Raw genomic sequence first — 20,159 nt, forward strand, 5'->3', positions numbered from 1 at the left:
TGTCAAAAGCACTGAGATAAGGGGACAGCCTGCAGAGGCTTGCTTACATACAAGGTAATCACAGAGGTTAAAAGTGTATTAATATAAAAGTGTTGGTTATGCAAAACTGGAGAATGGGTAATAAAATGTAGCGCCTTGAGAGCCTCACAGGTGATTAGTTTGCGCTTTACAAGTACCCAATAGATAGATAAAGGGATTATCTATCTTTTGAAACAATAAACATTCTGGTGTAGACTGTCCCTTTAATTACTGATGTTAAATTACTTCTATTATCAATTTTGCTTAGCTCTCTTGGTATCTTTTATTAAAGAGTAATCCTAGGTGAGCTCAGGACTGTGCATGTGTTTTTAGCCATACGGCAGCAGTGTTTGCAACATTGTTTATGGCAACTTTATACACTGTTACAAACACTGCTGCTATAGACACTGCACACTCCTAAGCTCATATCAGCCTACCTAGGTTTAGTCTTCAACAAAGAATACCAATAGAACAAAGCAAATTGATAATAAAAGTCAATTGGAAAGTTGTTTAAAATTGCATGCTCTATCAACTTTACTGTTCCTTTAAGCCATAAATAGACTAGGAAAAAATATGAGTTTAGCGTTCTAAATAGTATTAGTAATATGAAATAATACAACATATTAACAAATACATATATTAGCAGGTTAGGTTAGAAATTAAGACAAAACCACAAATGATGTTATTTTGTGTAAGAGAGAAATATTTTAAATAAGACTGTATGTCACTAAATATATATATACTTTTAAGGTGGGATGTTTCAATATAATAAATTATTTTACAAACCACATTTTTTAGCAACTATAAAATAAAACTACTTGGTTAAACATCGTATCCTGGCTCACCATAGTATCACTTACCAAGGAAGATTGCTCCCTTAAAAGGACAGTAAATGCCTTAAGATTTTTGTATAAAATGTTTAATTCTGCATAATCAAACCAATTTGAAATATAGTTTTATTATTTATCCCCCCCCCCCCTTTTTCATGTAATTAAAGTGATGGTAAATCTTAGCACTCTGCAATTTACCATCACTGAAATAAAAGACCACCTTCATTTATCAGTTTAGCTAAGCGTCTCTGACAGCCCACTGTACTGCTAATTTTTTCAATGAGGTGACCTTGCCACCTCTTAACCAATAGCTGTGCAGGCCAATCAATATTATGCTCTAGGTACGTGCGGCTATTGGCTAAGAGGTGGAGACCTCATTGAAAAAATAAGCAGTGCCACGGGGCCACTAGGCTTAGCAATGAAGACTCAGCAAAATAAATGTACCTTTTTATCCATTTTTGTTAAACTGATGAAAGAAGGTGGCCTTTATTTTTAGAGACTATAAATCTTAGCGTTTTTGAAACACTAGGATTTACTATCACTTTAAGCTCTGAAAATTGAGCAATGTCTAATTCTCAAAACTTGAAATGCACCATGCTCAATGTTCCCTCTAAGGCCAGTTTTGTTTGCAGCCCAGCAGTGAAACAGTCAATTAGATAACCGCACCCTGCAATTAGCCAATACTACGCAATGCAGACTGCAAGGTATGCTCGCTTATTAACTGTCTCACTGTTGGGCCCCACAAAAAACTGGTCTTAGAGGGAACACTGACCCTGCTGATTTCACAAGGTTGACTTCTGTTTATCATGTCTATGAGTAAGGCTGTAAATTGCCGAAACGCATAAGACGTTCTATACCAGCTGAGAGTATTATTTTATTCTTTTTATGCTCTTGTCACTTAATAAAGTATACACATTTTTTATCGTCTGGAGGCTTGCTGAAGTTTTTTCACATTTTTTGCTTTTGTTTATCTGTCCCTAATTGTCCTTATCAGATAATAACTGAAAAACAACTCATTTTATACTAATTTTATGACAGTGAGCGACTATATATATATATATATATATATTTGTACTCAGTGTCTTACTGTAACCTAACAAGGAGCAACAATAAGGTAAAGGGAAAGTTTCCTGAGGTGTGCCGTGATCACATGGTCAGTATGCCTAAAAGGGGGCATACCCTAAGAAGTAAATGATAAAGAGGAAATAAAGGGATGGTTGGGTGGAGGAAACATAAAGGAAACACAGACAAGGTGAAGGAGATATGAACAAACATATATAAGTTAAAACTCCTCCTTCAAAAGGGGAGGACCTCGGTGACGAACATTCGCAAACTTCAATTTATACTAACACATTTCTGGTACAAAACACGGGGGGGGGGTCCTGAAGCATGTTCCCTTCTGGTGGACGCGGAGAAGGCCTTTGATATGGTCCTCTGGGAACATCTCTTCTTCACACTGGATAGATTTGGTATCATGGGCCTCTTCACGCACACGATTAAACTATTATACGCCAATCCAAAAGCGTAAATTCAAATTAACGGAGCCTCCTCTTTGCCCTTTCGGTTAGGTAGAGGCACCAGGCAAGGGTGCCCGTTATCCCCTCTTCTCTTTGACTTGTCCATTGAACCCTTAGCTATAAAGATTCGTACAGAGACCGAGGGTCTGGGGGTTGGTGAGGTCCGGTGTCACCTGTCCCTTTTTGCAGACAATATGATATTTTATGTCCAAAACCCAAGGAAAAATATCCCCCAAATAATGCAAATTATTCACCAATTCGGTCTAATCACAGGATACAAAATAAACATGGATAAAATCAGAACTCATTTGGTTACAGTTACACTCCAATTAAACATCATTACAATACAATTTTAAAACCATCACACACTCATTTAAATATCTAGGAATTAAACTGTCTAGAGACCCAAGTGAGTGGTATCACCTCAATTATCGACCTTTAATTAAAGACCTACAAGACATGCTACTCAGGTGGGCCAAACTCCCAATAACGATGTCAGGCAGAATAGGCCTCATAAAAATGATTATGTTCCCAAAGCTCTTATACTTATTTCAAATGATACCTGAAAATATTCATAAAACAGACCTCAAAACCATTAAGAAATCAATGTTCTCCTTCGTATGGGCAAATAAAAAACATAAAATAGAATCCCGCAGAATGATGACCGACACTAGCTCAGGAGGCTTGGCAATCCCGAACCTACAGGCATATTGCTGGGCAGCCCAAATTAAGTATGTCCAGGACTGGTTGACAGGAAAACAACACTTTACCTTACCGGAACTTAAAGAGCAGGTCGTGTCTCCCTGGTCTCTGCGAGCACTCCCGCATATGACACTTTCTCAAATAACAAAATCCTTAAAAATTACCCACTGCTACACGAACCCCTACAAGCTTGGAGGAAGGTCTGTGGGCAAATTAAGTTTAACCACCAATACACCAGATACCTCCCATTGAGGGGCAACCCAGAATTTCCTGCGGGAATTGACTCTAAGGTGTTTGCAACATGGAAAACACTGGGGTTAAACACAGTGTCCCAGGTCATAAATAGCCTTGACACAAAAGTTAAAACATTTAAGGACCTACAAACACAATTCAATCTATTGCGCACACATGACTTTGCGTACTTACAGACAAGACATTATGTCAATTGTCTACTCCAGCATAGGGAACTTACTGACCAGAATCTAGGTGTCAACAAGCTTCTGCACAAAATGGAACAAGGGGTGACCTCCATATCAGCAGTCTTGATAAAGGCCTAGTAGGGTCGAAACGCGTAGACCTGTACTGGTGAGTCTGATTTCATTTGAGGTTGATATTTAGAAACCTGCTACACATTGTGTTTTGTTTTGTTTTTTCCACAGGTATTGTTTGTGTTTTTCTCATATCTGAAGTGAATCCCCCACACCAAGGAGACATTTGTCTCAGTCCTCACATAACGCTGGACACTTAACATTTTGAGTACTTTGTTTTTTAGCACACTACACTATTTTTGTGCACAGATTTTCTACCAATTTATGTTAACCTACTATATATAGACCATCCCATTGTTCCTTTTTTTGCACACCTTGGATTTTTTATCAAAATATTGTTGATCATTTTTTTGCACAACTTGGATTTTTTATCAAAATATTTTTTGAACAAATATATTTTTTGAACACATATTCAACTTTTATTTTTTCAAGCACTATATTTTGGAGCACCACATTTTTAAGCATTATACAGAATATAGTTTGTTTTTTGTTTTTTTAGTCTTTGACACTTTTCCACCTGTTGGATTTGCATTACCAGGATTTCTTCCACCTAGGACACACATTGTTTTGCCATTTAATCTGAAGTTTGTTATTTGGATTGCATCCCACTATTTCTCCACCCAAGTGGATAATCAACTTTAGATGAACACTTTTGAGGACATTGCTTTGTGAACATTTTTGCTTTCGCGCAGTACGAATATTCTCCTATTGTTTTTAGATTGTCTTTATATTGTTTTAAACTGTTTTTACTTTGTCCATTTATATCTATTGTTTTTATTACACTGTACTGCTATTTATTATTCATGGATCCATGAGACTGTATTGTACTTATTACAGCTTATTGTACTATTAATAAATACCCCTTTTATTCACACCTAGCCTCCGTCAGTTGGCGCCTGGGAATCCCATTCTCTGTGACCTCCATATCCCCAGTATACAAACTCATCACAACTCAAACTAATGAACAAACCTCGAAACACATTAGTGATAGCTGGGTGACCACCTTAAACATAGAAATCACACCGGCTATGGTACAATAAAGCATAGAGCAGTCAAGAGTGGCAACTCTATCAGCAGCTAGCTGGGAATCACACATCAGACTATTGCAACATGCATACATAACACCCACAATTTTTAAAAAGTGGAGACCAATTGACATCCAAATACAAATGCAAAAGGATTGAACCTAGATTGTGAGATTTGGAAATGCCACAATATGTTGTCAATACAGACAGGAAATGCCTATTTAATGTATACAATCTCTTATTGGTAATGATTGTACTATGTCATATGGCTTTATCTGTATAATTACACATGTGTACATATTATCTTTCTCAACAATAAAAAAGATATTTTAAAAAAAAAGTGGAGAGTTTCTTTGCCCAAAATGCAGGGCACCGGACGCAGACTTAACTCACATGCTATGGGATTGTCCCAAAATACGCAGCTTCTGGGGCATGATAGCCCACTGGATGAAAACTATATTTCAGGTTGACATGGAGATCTCCCCTCAGATGATAGTGTTTCTCGTTAATACATTATCACTACCCAGAGTGTTGCGGCAGTGGGCCAGCAACATCATCCTTCAGGCCAGGAAGTTGATTTTCAACAATTGGCTGAGCTACTCCACCCCTACACTCCCACAACTCAAATCTAGCATCCAAAACCAGGTAACATACAAACAGGCAGACACAGTGAGAAACATACAGGGGAGAACCAAGCCCTTTATAAGAAAATGGGAACCCTACATACTCAGCTTGGGAGACACCATGCAGAAACAACTGTTGTCCCCCCTCAGGAATACTGAATACCTACTTGAGTAGAGCCTTTGGGGTAAATGGATATTATTGTATGTAGACAGAGGAGGGGGAGAAACTGATATCAGATAATTACACATCCTAGGGGCTGCGTGCTGCTGTTCGGGGAGAGTGGCAATCAGGTCATTAGTATAAGCGCTGTTATTATTAGTGATGCACCGAAATGGAAATTCTGGACCGAATCCGAAAATCCGGGAAGCACTTGGCCGAAAACCGAAATTGATACCGAAAATGTATTTTTTCAAATTTCTTCATTGATTGTAACAACATTTGTGCTGTAATTGTCCATGACACCCTTGATAAATAAAGTTTGAAGAAAAAAAACTCCTCCTACAAATTCAGGCTAGCCAATAGCCAGTTTTCCTACTTGTACTCAGTCTTACTGTAATGTAACAAGGAACAACAATAAGGTAAAGGAAAAGTGACCTGAGGTGTGCCGTGATCACATGGTCAGTATGCCTAAAAGGGGGCAAAAAGAGACAAAGTAGGATGAGGGAAACGTTAATTAAATAATTACAACAGTTATTCAACCAAGTGTGATAAACACAAAAACATTACAACTTGAGGATCGGGTATATACCTAGCAAAGTATGATGAGTTCCATCTCCCTTATTTCTTGATAACATGACGAGAGGCAGCTGACGTAGAATCCTATTCTAAAGAAATCTTTAGGGTTAAAGCCTAGATACACTAAAAGAATGTGATAATATTTAATTAAATTTGTAGTAGTGAGGGGAGTACAGGAAAAAGGTAAAGTGGGCCATCCCTAGGTCTACCTGTCAGCTGTAACATGAGCTGGTACAAGACAGTTACCAGGCACCAAGAGTGATGAGTCTCAAAATACTTGACATCAATACTGGCCCCTATCTGTTGCGTTTACATGTATCCAAATGCAGACAGTAATGATCAGGCCTAGATTCACTAAGAAAATGCGACAGTGTTTGAATAGCAGTTATGGTCTCAAAATACTTTACAACAATGCCGGCCCCTAACTGTTGAGTATTAATCAAATCCATATGCAACAGTAATGAACAGAGGGATCTGACTAAAAGATTATTACAGAGTGCATGGAACTTACTACCAGTACACGTGAATACACCTGACCTTAAAGGGACATTATATACTAGATTTTTCTTTGCATAAATGTTTTGTAGATGATCCATTTATATAGCCTATACAGCTTTTTTTTTTTTAAAATGTATAGTTTTGCTTATTTTTAAATAACATTGCTCTGATTTTCAGACACCTAACCAAGCCCCAAAGTTGTGTTAAAGAGTCTTTTCATATGCGGGGGTGGGGGGAGTGTTTGCTTTTTTTGCTATAGAACCACTTGCAGTGGGTGTTCCAGCTAACCTTTTTAACAGTGCTAAACTGGGAGCTTCTAATTAATTTTTAAACAGTTTTATGCTGGATTTTTAGATCAGTATCTGTGCATATTATTCTTTATAGTAGTGTCTATTACATGCAGTTAAATGAAAATTGGTGTATGTTGTCCCTTTAATAACCACAATGGGCCAAAAAAGGCAGTTAAAAGGGAAAAAAAGGCAGAGTAAACCTCCTCGAGTTGCCCATAAACTTTTACAGTACCTCAGAATGCATGGTGGAGTAGCCTCTCCATCTATATCCAGGTACTATGAGGCTGCCATGCTCACGCACATTTCTCAGTGGGGGTAAAATAATCTGATAGTAAATGGAGGTCGGTTGAACAGGCCTCCCTGCCTTTCGACCTAACCCTAAGGGATTTGATCTGGACTCCTCCGCATTGCACGAGATCTCTCGCAATAGAGAACCAGCTGGTTCGTGAATGCTTAGCGATTTGGGAGCATCTGAGCCATTATGCACAAGTGGCCCCTCATCCGTCCCCTATCACTGCCATGACTGGCATCCTGTCTGGCCTTCCTGACTCGCACCCAACCGCCTGGTTAAGACTGGGCGTCTTGAGAGTGGCAGACCTCTGGTCGTCATCCTCTCGAGATACATTTGTCCCTTTCAACCAATTAGGGAGCTTCTTGCCCACTCCACCGTTCATGCACTTTGAATATGTCAGGGTCATTAGCCTCTTGTCAAGATGGGAATTTAAGCAGTTACTCTCTTGTCAATTAACCATTTGGGAGTCCAGATGGCAGCAGGGGCTTAGACTGGGAAAACCCTTATCTCTTCATTACTCCATTATGGAAGGCGCGGCTCCGGTAGATAAAGCAATGAATATCCTTAAGTGGGATTAGAAGCTTGAGTTCACTGCACCTGCCAAAGAATGGCATCGTACATTACTTCTAATGAAAAAATCCCTTCATTGCGTTACTATTTATGAGACTTATATTAAATTGCTCACACAATGGTACTATGTTCCAGCTCAGCTCGCTGCAATCTTCCCTGGGGCATCTCCTATTTGCTGGAGAGACTGCGCAAGGGTAGGTGACATGACCCACATTTGGTGGAGCTGTCCCAAACTGAGGCCCCTCTGGGGTAAATGCTTTACCACACTTGCGAACATGGGTATCTCCCTCCCCAGAACCCAAGAAACTGCCCTATTCCATTTGGGTACTTGCAAATTGACACTATGCCTCACTATGTATATACCTCTTTTCGGCTGTCAAACTTAACATTGCCAGAGTATGGAAGAGAGCTAGTCCCCCAGCTTGGTCTGACATTATTTTAACTATGGCTTACATTTACTCTATGGCTATGAGTAAGGCTTACACCGAAACGCGTCAGCCATAGTGTCTGCTAGCTCTCTGGCATTTTTTTGGTCTCTGTATATTTATTTGGATGTCCATTCCAATAAACTGTTTCCAGCATCCGCTCTGTGCTTCTCATCTGTTTTCTTTTTTCTATGAACGTATCTATGAACGTATCTGGCTGGAGTGAGCATGGAACTTTTGGGCTGGGGGCTGCAGAGTTTGGCGCAATGAACCGGAAGCACCGGGAGGACGAGGGACCGTGGTTTGCCTCTGACAGGAAGCGGCTTGAGTGTGCACATTATACCAGACTACACTCCAGGTAGTTGAATACAAAGAAGCAACCTGAGTTTGGCAAGTTTAAAGGTATGTGGTTATCTACTTTTACTGTTGTGATTATTTTTGCACGCTTGGAAGTGGCTATTAAACTGGAAGGTCAGGTCCTTGTAAACTATCTTACAAGAGGAGAGAGGAACTCGGTCTTGCAATTCTGTTAAGGTGCTTAAGGTCCAGGGGGATGTCATTTGTGGATTACATATGATAAAGGGTAAATTGAAGTGTTCAGCATTTATCGCCATATTGTTCACTCTGATCAGCTTGTCCCACCTGGCTATATTTTACACCGTCAGAACTTATTCCTCTGAGATTGGTGTTACTTTACATTTACTCTATGGAGAAAAACATTTTTTACACTATGGGTAGAGCTGACTTCTTTGAATTAATCTGGTCAGTATGGAAGAATAGATTTGACACATTGTGGCTCCCCAGTATTGAGACCTAGGATAACCTCTCTCTTTCCTATAGGAAGCGTCCGCTGTCCCGCACCTAACCCGCTAAGCCTGGAGACCCTGTTAGGGCCCTGATTTCCACTCTTGGTTCTGTTCCCCTTCCTCCTGGTGTCCCCCTCCCTTCCTTCCCCTCCCTCCCCTATCCATATCAGACTAATGAGAACAACTTTGAAAGCCCCTCTTATGGGAGACAGTGGGAGAGCATGATTGTTAGACTCATATATTGCATTTACTTTGATACCACTGTTTATGTTATGCTGTATTTATACCTCCTCATTTCTTTGTGTCTCTGAAGAACATGTACGCTTTAGTCGTACAGCTGTTGTATTTGTTTACTTTACTTAAAAATAAAATATTGTTTAAAAAAAAACAAAAAAAAACTAGGTAACAGCCCAAAAAGGGACTAAGTTAACAAATCAAACAAGTTACGGAAAATCTCCCCAGTAATGGGAACTACGACAGGGGAGCTACTAACCTGAATTCCTTATAACAGCTTAAAAGGATATGATCTAAATAAAGAGGGCCTTTAAGGGTACAGGCCAGCTAGTGAGAGGTCAAACATAGCTGCATAACCTGAGAAAGTTGCAGCATCCGTGACTACATGAGAAAAATATTCTGACACTGCAGGAATTAACATAAATATGCCGTCCCAAAGAAAAGGAACTCGTCCCACATATCTAAATCAAATAAATAAGCAGGACCAATAAAACTCATAGCAAAGTAAAGCATACCTAGCAGTTACTGCAGCTCCCCCTGGTACAGACAAGGGAGATCTTAACGCATGGATATGGACTACTAGCCCTGCTTAACGTGACAAAAAAGAAGAAAAACAACTAGGTAATGAATGACTTCCGACAGAAAATTCTAAAAGTGATGAAAGACATAATAAGCAAATGACATCCCTAAAAAACACTAAAGACAAGGGCACAACTTAGACAAATAGTTTGCGGCTAAGTCAAAGGAACTTAAACTCAACAGCCAAAGTCATATAAAACCCTCAGAAAGTCAGCTAGCATGAAAAGTGCCGGAGTGACAGAGAGGACAATGATACCCGAACATGAGACTACGGGAAAAGGGGCCATGACAGCTAGAGTTCGGGAGCAACAGGTGTCTCAGTGACAAGATACAGGATGGGTGACTCTACAGAGTATCAACCCCAGCATGAATCTTGTGAAATGAAGTCAACAATAAATACAGAATAGAATTAATCTAAAACAGAGAAGTAGCAACAGTATGCAAAAGACTCATACAATGCTGGAACCTAGCGTGCTTCGAAAAAGAAACCTAAATAAAACAGCTTGTGTGCTGTAGCCGGGTAAGAAATACCCCTATGCTGTAGCTCAGACATGAGCTAGGGGATAATTCATAGGCAAATTCATTGATGTCTGAGGCTTGAGACATAACCTATGCAACTGAAAGAAAAGAATTATTAAAACAACTTAAAATATATAACATTTAAGTATATGTCTGAGGTATGTGGTGCAAACAAGCAGAATCACAATGGTGATAATAAATCATAAAACAACAAATTTGACTTGTCAGGTAAAAGTACGAATGTAAGTGTTTCTTAAAATTATAATTGAAGTATGTAGTGCGAGCGAGCGGACTCACTAGGGTGATAGCAAATCAGTTAAAAAACGAAAGCTCATCCTGCACGGGAATGAAGACGTGTCAGTCCCTGTCTGTAGGAGGCCGAGTTACCAGGGGCGTACCAGGCAAATAAAAAAACTTAAACTTAGTCTTTGTCATTACCTGAAGAACGTGTCGGGTAAGAAGTAGGAATGTTATGATGTCTCATGAAAAGAATGATGTATGAATCTACGGACGAGGAGACTTGCCACCAAACAAGTTAATTATTAAAGATAACTTAGTCCATAGGTGCCCGTAAACGTGACAGGTAACAACATGTGGTGATATAACTCCAGAAATGACAGAAATAATGCTGTATGTGAAGTTAAAGTGAAAAGGATATGACAAAATATAAATGCAACAAGACATAACTGAAAGAAAACGTGTGAGGTGATGGTTCGGATGAAATAACAAAATGAACATAAGTGGAAACAAGAAAAAGAAAATAAAACTTTACTTACGGGACTGAAAACGTGACAGCCCCTGCCTGTAAGAGAGGTCGCGTTAACTGGAACATACCAGGCTAAATACTTGAAACTGAGGCCTTGCAGTACCTGAAAGAACGTGTCAGGTAAAAGGTAGGCATGTTGTGTTTCATATAATTAGAACTGAAGAATGTAGTGCAAGCTAGCGGACTCACTAGGGTAATAGCAAATCAATTAAAAACAAAAACTCAACTTGCACGGGACTGAAGACGTGTCAGTCCCTGTCTGTAAAAGAGGCCAAGTTACCCGGGGCGTACCAGGCAAATTAAAAAAACATAAAACTCAGTCCTTGTGATTACCTGAAAAATGTGTCAGGTAAAAGGTAGGAATCTTATGATATGACGTGCACGTATGAATTTACGGACGAGGAGACTTAGTTATTTATTAAATGATAACACAGTCCGTAAGTACCCATAAACGTGATGGGTAACAACATGTGGTGATATAATGCCACAAATGACAGCAAAACTAATGTATGTAAAAGGAATGTGATAAGACATGACGTAAAGTAAAAGCAACAAAAACATAACAGAAAGAAAATATGCAAGATGATAGTTTGTAAAAAATAACAAAATAAACATGAGCCAAAAGAATACCAACCTGAACAAAATACAGCCTAACAACTGAAAACAAGCCTAAAATTATCCATAACACAAACATAAAGAAATTAACACTGAAAACTAACAACCTAGAAGTTAAAAAGTCATACAAAAGCGTTCAAAACCTACCCAACAGATCCAGAAGTATAGAAAACATAAATAAAAAGCTAGAGATATACCAACCAAACAACAAATAAATCAGAATATGAATAAATATAGCTAAATTCAAACAACAAAAGCGTTAGAAGCTACTGAAGAATCTGAAAGCATTTGAACATTTTTAAAACTATGAATATATGGGGGTAGAGCTTGGCCGTTCATTGAAATGGCTGCATAGGAAGACAGCTCCCAGTCCCACGCTACCTAAACCCAGCAAAAATAGCCAGACACACTTAAAAAAATACTCCCTAAGAGCAACAGTTGGCAAGGAAATGAGGCCCCCAGCAACAGTTGGCAAGGAAATGAGCAGTGATCGCCATATAAGCAGCAAGCCCCAGAGCTGATAACAAACTAGGCCGTAGGCGGGCTGAGCATTACCACGCACGCCCGGGATTAACTCCGACCGCCACAGAGAAGTACCATCTAAGGTCCAACAAACTCCGGAGCAGTTCACAGACCGGCCGGCCGGCAGTCACAGGAGGACATTGCAGGACAAGGCCTGGAAAACAGGAACAGAGGCCAGCATCGTGTGACGCAGACAGAATGAACCAGGCAGCAAGAGACAGGCAAGTTTTGCTCATACATTTAACAGCCCTCAGTCTGTATCAAGGGATATAAAATATATTATCAGCCCACTCTCTTTGGATAACAGCCCCACCAAGGGCACACTTCACCGCCATACCTCTAACAGGGCCGAACTCAAAGGCACACAGCACGCTTTCTAAAAGCCCCACGCCTTGCAGTATACTGTAATATCTGTGATAGCTACCTTGGACATTTAATTTTAGAAATACAGCACTCAGAGAACACTCAGGACTGCCTTCTAAAGGTCAGTGTAACCAGCAACAAGTGGACAACTTACAGCGGGCCTACTTTTTCCCTTTTAGAGTGCTCTCAATATTACCACTTTATACACAGGTTAGACAGGCACTTGACGCAGCAAGCTCAACCTACCCTTAACATTAATAACTAAGCTACCTGCACCCTCCTAGGACGCTACAGTTAATATAATATGCCAGGACGCAAATATAACAAGCCAGACAGCCATACCAATTTTAAAATGCTACAAGAATACTTGAAACCGAAGGACCCCAATTTGGCCTTCCCTGACACTGCTTCAAACAACCATCTGCAGCCAGAAGGACCACAGAACCAACCCTCCATGATATCCAATCATTCAGGTCTCACTAAGGAAGATCTCTGTACCAAAGATGACATAAAAGAAATCATGTCAGAAGTGAAAACCTGGTATGGTGACCTTAAAATAGACTTGACAAGGGTGACGCAAAGAGTCACAAATCTGGAAGAAAACCATAACACTACATATAATGATATTCTACATATACTGTATACCGCCTAGTATATGAACAGGATGAGACCATACACCATCTCTTAGAAAAGGTGGAAGACTTGGATAACAGGGGAAGGAGGAACAACCTCCGAATACGGGGAATACCAGAGTCCATACAACCAGCGGCACTAGAAGGTTGTCTCCAAGCATTATTTCAGACTGTCTAGGGAGATAACAGTGCCCCAGAAATGGCCATTGAAAGAGCACACAGCGCTCTCCGAGCCAAACCACCACCCAAAGCACCCCCAAGAGATGTAATACTTAAATTACTAAATTTAAAGGACAAAGAAGAAATTTTGAAACACTCCAGGCCGTAGCAAGACATCACGCATGCTGGCAACCGTATCCAGATCTTTGCAGACCTGAGCCCATCAACTCTTCAGAAGAGAAGGGACCTTAATTACATCACAACCATCCTTAGGGAGAAGAAAATATCCTACATATGGGGCTGTCCAGTGAGCATCATAGCAACCAGAGGTGACACCACAGCAGTCTTCAAGACCAAATAGGATTTATAGAAACATAGATATTGACGGCAGATAAGAGCCATAGGCCCAGCAAGTCTGCCCGATATTACCTAACAGTATAAACTTATCTAGTTTGTAGGATAGCCTTATGCTTGTCCCATGCATTTTTAAAGTCCCCCACGGTGTTTGTCGCTACTACCTCTTGAGGAAGTTTATTCCATAAATCAATCACTCGTTCTGTAAAATAGTGCTTCCTCAAATTACTCCTGAATCTACTACCATTTAGCTTGAGCTCATGACTCCTTGTTCTTGAATTTTCCATTTTATGTAAAATACCCACAGCCTCAATTTTACTAAGCCCTTTAACGTACTTGAAAGTTGCTATCATATCACCTCTTTCCCTTCTCTCCTCTAAGCTATACATATTTAGGTCATTGAGCCTATCCTGGTAAGTTTTATTTTTTAGACCATGTACCATTTTTGTAGCCCTCCTTTGCACAGATTCAAGTTTGTTAATATCATTCTGAAGATATGGCCTCCAGAACTGCACACAATACCCAAGATGAGGCCTAACTAACATAAGAACCTTACTATTTCTGCTGCAAATACCTCTACCAATACATTCTGCTAGCCTTACTCGCTGCATTACTACATTGTTTACTAAGTTTTAAATCATCTGAAATAATAATTCCCAAGTCCTGTTCCTCATCTGTAACAGTCAGTGAAGTGTCATTAAGTCTGTGATTAACATTTGGATTTTTCTTCCCTAGATGCATTATTTTACACTTTGCTTTGTTAAACTTTAGATCCCAGTCGTTTGTCCAAACCTCCAATTGTTGTATATCACTTCTCATTTTGTCTACCCCCCCTGGAACATCCACTCTGTTACAAATTTTTGTATCATCTGCAAACAGACATACTTTCCCCTGTAGCTCTGCTGATATCACAGATAAATATGTTAAACAAAACAGGCCCCAGAACTGACCCCTGAGGAACACCACTAGTAACAGCCCCCTCTGCTGAATGAACTCCATTTACTAAGACACTTTCGCCTAGATTTAGAGTTTTGTCGGTAAAGACCCGCGGTGCTAACGCTGCTTTTTTTTCCAGCACACCCTTAAGCCAATGCTGGTATTTAGAGTTGTCTGTATGGCTGCGTTAGCCTCAGAAAAGGGAGCGTTGAGCATAATTTAGCTCCACTTCAACCCTCAATAACAGCGTTGCCTATGGTAGCGGTAAGCTGGAAAAACGTGCTTGTGTATGATATCCCCATAGGAAACAATGGGGCTGATCTGGCTTAAAAAAAAACCTAACACCTGCAAAAAAGCAGCGTTCAGCTCCTAACGCAGCCCCATTGTTTCCTGTGGGGAAACACTCTCTAAGTCTACACCTAACACCCTAACATGAACCCCCAGTCTAAACACCCCTAACCTTACACTTATTAACCCCTAATCTGCCGCCCCCACTATTGCTGACACCTACATTATACTATTAACCCCTAATCTGCCGCTCCGGACACCGCCGCAACCTACATTATAGCTACGAACCCCTAATCTACTGCCCCTAACATCGCCGACATCTATATTATATTTATTACTCCCTAATCTGCCCCCCCAATGTCGCCGCCACCTACCTACACTTATTAACCCCTAATCTGCCGACCGGATCTCGCCGCCACTATAATAAATGTATTAATCCCTAAACCGCCGCACTCCCGCCTTGCAAACACTATAATACATTTTATTATCCCCTAATCTGCCCTTCCTAACATCGCCGCCACCTACCTACAAATATTAACCCCTAATCTCCCAGCCCCAACGTTGCCGCTACTATAATAAAGTTATTAACCCCTAAACCTAAGTATAACCCTAACCCTAACACCCCCTAACTTAAATATAATTTAAATTAATCTAAATAAATTTACTATAATTAAATAAATGATTCCTATTTAAAACTAAATACCTATAAAATAAACCCTAATATAGCTACAATATAACTAATAGTTACATTGTAGCTATATTAGGATTTATATTTATTTTACAGGCAGCTTTGTATTTATTTTAACTAGGTACAATAGCTATTAAATAGTTAATAACTATTTAATAGCTACCTAATTAAAATAATTACAAAATTACCTGTAAAATAAATCCTAACCTAAATTACAAATACACCTAACACTACACTATCAATAAATTAAGGATTTATTTTACAGGTAATTTTGTAATTATTTTAACTAGGTAGCTATTAAATAGTTATTAACTATTTAATAGCTATTGTACCTGGTTAAAATAAATACAAAGTTGCCTGTAAAATAAATATTAATCCTAAAATAGCTACAATATAATTATAATTTATATTGTAGCTATAATTGGGTTTATTTTACAGGTAAGTATTTAGCTTTAAATAGGAATAATTTATTTAATAAGAGTTAATTTATTTCGTTAGATTTAAATTATATTTAACTTAGGGGGGTGTTAGGGTTCGGGTTAGAGTTAGCTTTAGGGGTTAATACATTTATTATAGTAGCGGTGAGGTCCGGTCGGCAGATTAGGGGTTAATTATTGTAGATAGGTGGAGGCGACGTTGGGGGCGGCATATTAGGGGTTAATAAATATAATATAGGGGTCGGCGGTGTTAGGGGCAGCAGATTAGGGGTACATTGGTATAATGTAGGTTGCAGCGGTGTACGGAGCGGCAGATTAGGGGTTAAAAAAAATATGCAGGTGTCAGCGATAGCGGGGGCGGCAGATTAGGGGTTAATAAGTGTAAGGTTAGGGGTGTTTAGACTCGGGGTACATGTTAGAGTGTTAGGTGCAGACTTAGGAAGTGTTTCCCCATAGCAAACAATGGGGCTGCGTTAGGAGCTTAACGCTGCTTTTTTGCAGGTGTTAGTTTTTTTTCAGCTCAAACTGCCCCATTGTTTCCTATGGGGATATCGTGCACGAGCACGTTTTTTAAGCTGGCCGCGTCCGTAAGCACCGCTGGTATCGAGAGTTGCAGTGGCGGTAAATATGCCTCTACGCTCCCTTTTTGGAGCCTAACGCACTGAAAACGCAGCCATTCTGTGAACTCTAAATACCAGCGGTATTTAAAAGGTGCGGGGAAAAAAAAGCATGCGTTAGCTACGCGGGTCGTTACCGACAAAACTCTAAATCTAGCCGAAAGTTTCCTGTAAAATAAATAAAAATCCTAAAATAGCTACAATCTAACTATTAGTTATATTGTAGCTATATTAGGGTTTATTTTATAGGTAAGTATTTAGTTTTAAATAGGAATCATTTATTTAATTATAGTAAATTTATTTAGATTAATTTAAATTATATTTAAGTTAATAACTTTATTATAGTAGCGGCAACGGTGGGGGCCGCAGATTAGGGGTTAATATTTGTAGGTAGGTGGCGGCGATATTAGGGAGGGCAGATTAGGGGTTAATCAAATTTATTATAGTGTTTGCGAGGCGGGAGTACGGCGGTTTAGGGGTTAATACATTTATTATAGTGGCGGCGAGGTCCGGTCGACAGATTAGGGGTTAATAAGTGTAGGTAGGTGGCGGCGACGTTGGGGGGGGGCAGATTAGGGGGTAATAAATATAATATAGGTGTCGGCGATGTTAGGGGCAGCAGATTAGAGGTTCATAGGGATAATGTAGGTTGCAGCGTTGTTCGGAGCGGCAGATTAGGGGTTTAAAAAATTTATTATAGGGTTTGCAATGTGGGGGGCCTCGGTTTAGGGGTTCATAGGTAGTTTATGGGTGTTAGTGTACTTTATAGCACAGTAGTTAGGGGCTTTATGTTCCCGCGTTAGCCCATAAAGCTCTTAACTACTGACTTTTTTTGACGGTAGAAGTCTTGTCGGTAGAGGCTCTACCGCTCACTTCTTCCAAGACTCGTAATACCGGTGTTAGGCAAATCCCATTGAAAAGATATGATACGCAATTGACGTAAGGGGATCTGCGGTAGCCTCGAGTCGCGGAAAGAAAGTGAGCGGTAGACCCTTTCCTGTCTGACTCTAATTACCAACGGGCGGGAAAAAGCAGTGTTAGGACCCCTTAACGCTGCTTTTGACGGCTAATGCCAAACTCTAAATCTAGGCATTTGTTTTCTGTCCTTAAGCCAGCATTCCACCCAGTTCACAATTTTTGAGTCTAGACCAAGGAGATACAGTTTGTGAATTAATTTATTATGTGGGATGGTGTCAAATGCTTTGCTGAAATCTAGATATGCTACATCAACTGCTCCACCCTTGTCTAATACTTTTGTTACATAATCAAAAAAGTCAATTAGATTAGTCTGACATGATCTCCCTGAAGTAAAACCATGCTGATTTTGGTCCTCTAAATTGTTTGTCTTTATGTAAGTCATAATTCTTTCTTTTAAGAGGCTTTCCATTAATGTCCCTACTACTGAAGTTAAACTAACTGGCCTGTAGTTACCAGATTCTTCTCTACTGCCCTTTTTATGAAAAGGTATTACATTTGCTATTCTCCAATCATCTGGGACAGCTCTTGTTAATAGTGACTGATTAAACAGATCAGTTAATGGGACAGTTAGCACTGATCGAAGTTCTTTTAAAACCCTTGAATGAATATTATCAGGACCCACTGCCTTTTTAACATTTATTTTTGATTATGCTAACAAAACCTCATCCTCTGTAAAAAGATTACTGTTAAGCTTGTTTCTATTTTTCGTAGCATCCCTTAATGTAGACATTCTATTTTCACAATCTTTTGTGAAAACAGAACAGAAGTAATCATTGAGACAGTCTACAATCTGCTTGTCTCCTTCTATTATTCTATCATCAACTGATTTCAATTTTACTATTCCTACCTTATTTTTTCTTCTTTCACTGATATATCTAAAGAATGTTTTGTCTCGATGTTTTACTGACTGTACTATCTTCTCTTCTGCATAAGCTTTAACCTTCCTAATTAACTGCTTAGTTTTTTTTTGTTGGAGTCTCCATATTTTCATATCATCATCTGCTTGTGTGTGTCTGTAATTTTTATAAGCTATCTTTTTTGTCTTTACAGCATGTGCTACTTCTTTGGAAAACCAAATTGGTTTCCGCTTTCTTTTACTTTTACAGACATGTCTAATACAGTGTGCGGTTGCATCTAAAATGGCACCTTTCACAAATTCCCACTGTTCTTGAACCCCTGTAATAAGAGTTTTCCCTTTTAAATAGTTTTTTAGGTATTCCCCCATTAATGAAAAATCTGCCTTCCTAAAGTCTAAAACCTTTGTTTTAGTCTGGGTGGACAGTTCCTTCACATGAATACTAAACCAAACAGATTGATGATCACTGGATACTAAGTTCTCACCTACAGACACATCTGAAACTGTATCACTGTTTGTAAGTATTAGATCTAATATAGCTTCCTTACGAGTTGGTTCCTTGACTAAATGCTCAAGTGATTCCGCTAGCAGAGATTCAAGAATATACCTGCTTCTAGCTGATCTAGCAGAAGGAATCTTCCAGACTATATCTGGCAAATTAAAGTCCACCAGTACTATAACCTTACCCTTTATGGTCATTTTGGTTATTTCTTCTAATAACAGATAGTCCAGTTTTTCATCCTGCAACGAAGGCCTATATACAACCCCTATTCTAAACACATTTTTATCTCCAGTTTCCAAAGTCACCCAAATACTTTCCACCTCATCATTTGTTCCTACAATTTCAGTAGCCTTTATATTTTAATTTACATACAGAGCAACTCCTCCACCTTTCTTTCCTACTCTGTTCTTTTTAAATAACTTGTATCCAGGTATAACTATGTCCCAGTCATGCAAATCATTGTACCATGTTTCTGTTATAGCTACTAAATCCAAGTTGTCCCTAGTCATTATTGAAATGAGTTCAGGTAATTTATTTCCTAAGCTGCGAGCATTTGTGTTCATGGCACGAAGAATTTTACTACTAGAATTTCTAGAATTGTTACTTGGACTAACAGATTTGGCATGCTGTGGGGGGCAGGTGGCTATATTAATGCTACCCCCTTTATTAGTTTAAATGATTTCTAATAAAGCATTTGAACTCCTCTCCCAGATACTCTGTACCTTTATCATCCAAATGCAAGCCATCTCTCCTAAATAACCTAGTATCTTGCCAAACAGAGCTATAATGGCCAATAAAACCAAATCCTCGTTCCCTGCACCACTTATCTAACCAAGAATTAAATGTTGCATTCCGCTCCATCTTTCCTGCTTCCTGGCCATACACAGGTAAAATAGCAGAAAATGATAGAGTTGTTGCCACATTCTCTAAATGATTACCTAGGTAACAAAAGTCTTTCTGAACAGCAGCAACATTATTACTAGCCAGATCATTTGGTCCTAAATGAACAATCACATCTAACTCACTTCCCTTTCCTGCTGCCTTAACAATTCTCAAAATATGATTCTTATCCCTGTGAGCAGTAGCTCCTGGAATACATCTAACCTCCCTTGCTTCTCCTTTACTTTCACCTAAATACACATTCCTCAAAATAGAGTCACCCACTAACAGTCTTTTCCTCAAAAACACATCTGCAGAGAATCAGGTACCAATAGATTTAAATTACCTGTTACAG

This window comes from Bombina bombina, chromosome 6 (genome assembly GCF_027579735.1).
Source record: "Bombina bombina isolate aBomBom1 chromosome 6, aBomBom1.pri, whole genome shotgun sequence".
Taxonomy (NCBI): domain Eukaryota; kingdom Metazoa; phylum Chordata; class Amphibia; order Anura; family Bombinatoridae; genus Bombina; species Bombina bombina.